Consider the following 2,817-nt stretch of genomic DNA (forward strand, 5'->3'; position numbering starts at 1 on the left):
CGGGTTCGAAAAAATGTGAAGAGAAAAAAAAAAAAAAAAAAAAAAGAGAAAAGACACTGGGCCTGTCTGTCTGCAGAATCAGCAAGATGATCAGGAGACGTTCAAATTGTTCTCTCGCTTGAGAGGTTATTTTTGCAAACATATGGCCTGGAGTTAAATATTTAAAAAACCCCCAAACCCAAACCAATCTGTGGCCAAATTCTGTGACCATTAATGGTGTAAGTTTCTTTCTCCCTCTAGAGAAAGATACCCACTTGTACATTCTGGGGGAAATTCGATCTGTACAACAAGCTCCAGGTTAAATTGCTGCTTTTAAACCTCTTTTTTTTGTTTTTTTGGATCTATCCTTAGATTTTAGTCACAGAGTTGTAAACACACCAAAACTCCCTGCAAAGTCACTTCAGCATATTTATGCAACTAGCGACTTTGATGGGCCTCTTAACTTGCAAAGATGAAACAAATAAGTCCCTGTGTGTCCCTAATCTTGTCTTTTTCTTAGTAATAAATGTTACTTCACACATCATACTCAGCTGGGCTTCCTCTGCACTCCTTTACCCATAACCTGCAAAAAGCCTAATTGCAGAAAAAGCAATTTGCTTCATTTTGGTTAAAAAAGAAGTTGTCAGCATAGCAAGAATTCAGAAACAATACCAACCTGCAGTTCATTACAAGCTTTCAAAGAGACAGAAAGTACCACTCTGCATCTATTGCAAGGAGTGATATTGGAAGGGAACCACAGTCAGGAGCAATTTCAAGAATGGCTTTGCTTATATTATCATCTAGTGATGTTTAAACATGCACAGCATGTCCCTGAAAGCCTAGGGATAAAAGGAAGAGAGAAGATGAAAAATTAAGCCAGAACTAAAGTATTTGGAAAGAATTTGAAGCTTAAGAGTTGTTTCTGGGCACATTAGTTTAACCTTCAAATGAACCAGTCATTTCTTGCCTTCAAAGTAACACTTTTAAGCCCAGAATTTTGACTTTGAAGCTGAGATCAATGCTGGTAATGTTCTCTTAACACCAACTCCCACTGGAGGTGAAATTGGGAAGGGGGGGGGGTTGAACAACTTGTGGTTTATTCCGAGTTTCCACACAACACACCAGGCAAGTGACTTTTGTATCAAAGGTGCTTCCCTAACTAGGACAGAGAATTTTAATCTCGCATCAGGGGCTTGAGCTTTAGCAGCTCTACTGACCCAGCACCTCTCAAAGCCAACCAGTAGATGGTCTGGCTCTTAGTCACTTCTCTCCTAGTCTGTGAAATCCTGGAGGGGTGCAGGATGCTTACAACACTCAGAGCCAACAAGAAAATGTCAGTCAGTGTAAATTTGCCATGTTCCTGTGCTTTTGCTGGACAAATACAACACAATCTATACACTGAAAAACATTAGAAGTCACTCATCCTGTTTTATAGCTATCCTAAAAGGGGATGAAGAAGCTGTGAAATGAGCTATGCCTTGAGTCCCTGAGTTGATTTATCACTGATTTGTATCTACCCTTAGTGTTCTCTAGCTACGTGTCAGGAGATACGAAATCAAGATCAAAAGAGTATTTACTTTCTTAAATGCATTTATTATATCTGCATTCATACACCCCAAACCAATCTTCAAAGCCCCACATGAACACTAACCAGCTAATGAGTCCCCATGCAAAGCCACAGCCATGGCAAATTTTAATACATCTATTATTTGTTTGTCCTTTTAAAAGGCTGTTTTGTGCCATCAGCTAATTTAGCCAAGCACAGAGGGGCAAAGAGTGAATGTGAACAGAACAGGAAGCAAGGGATATGGGATGTCCTCACCAGGATCCCTGTGCACTTGTTGATGGAAGTGGCTGGGTGAAAAAGGAGCAGGTGAAGATAAGATATGACAGAGCCATGAAAGGGCTGGGAAAAAAAAACTGAGTTGATTACTAGATAGAAGGACAACTTGGAGATAAAAAAGGCTGGTTACTAATGGTCTGTTCAGCCTAGTGCAGAGCAGTGTAACAAGGACTGCTCTGGCAGGGGGGTTGGACTGGATGATCTTTCGAGGCCCCTTCCAACCCCTATGATTCTATGACCACCAGCAGGAAAAGTAATTCAAAGCCTGTTACCAGAGAATTACCCTTTGGAACGAGTCCCAAAGCCCAACGGAGAGTTCCTCACCTCCGTTTTCCAAACGCAGGCGGGGATTTAGAGGCTCTTAGGAGAGCAGGTGCACGACCTGCCTGGGATGCAGATCCCCCCGCGGCGTGGGACAGCCCGGGGGGTGACACAGCCCCGGGTGACACGGGGAGAGGCACGGGCACCCCCTGAGGCTGTTCTCCTTCCTCTGACACCTGCTGGCAGCCCCTGGGGGGGGGAGTTGGATCCGCAGGTGTTCGCAGGTACCATTTCAGGTCCCCTTGCTCCCTCCCGGGGGGAACTGCTGAGCATCCCCCCTGGCCCCCACGGACAGCCCTGCCCCCCGGGATGCTCCCCAGCTCCGGGGGGGAGCGGGGTGACACCAGCTGCTCTCTTTGCCAGACCTGCCTGCGCCCGGGGCTGCCGGACAGACCCCTTTTTATTTCCAGCGCCGGGTTGGATGAGGTTTTTGTGCCCCCTGCTCCAGCGATGGAGCTCCCTGCTCACGGCAGGGGGGGTTGGAGCTTGATGATCTTGAAGATCCCTTAAGGATTTGATGCTTCTGTGACCCCTTCCTCAGCTGCCGCCTCCGCCTTTAAATAACCACTGAAGTGCCGCCCCCTCCTCCTTCTCATCATCCTCCTCCTCCTCCTCCTCCTCCCGGGCTCCGCTGCTGCCCACCCGGGGCGGGGGGAAAAGACCGGGCTGGGCTG

General features: G+C 46.9%; 1 protein-coding gene across 1 annotated transcript in view; it reads left to right on the forward strand.

The window, feature by feature from the left end:
- The window catches only part of SLC35F4 (solute carrier family 35, member F4), a 131,171-nt gene that overhangs the window by 5,432 nt on the left and 122,922 nt on the right, over window positions 1-2,817 (forward strand). The window lies entirely within an intron of this gene.

The sequence above is a fragment of the Chaetura pelagica genome, unplaced genomic scaffold, assembly GCF_000747805.2.
Source record: "Chaetura pelagica isolate M959 unplaced genomic scaffold, ChaPel_1.0 scaffold274, whole genome shotgun sequence".
In the NCBI taxonomy this organism is placed as follows: domain Eukaryota; kingdom Metazoa; phylum Chordata; class Aves; order Apodiformes; family Apodidae; genus Chaetura; species Chaetura pelagica.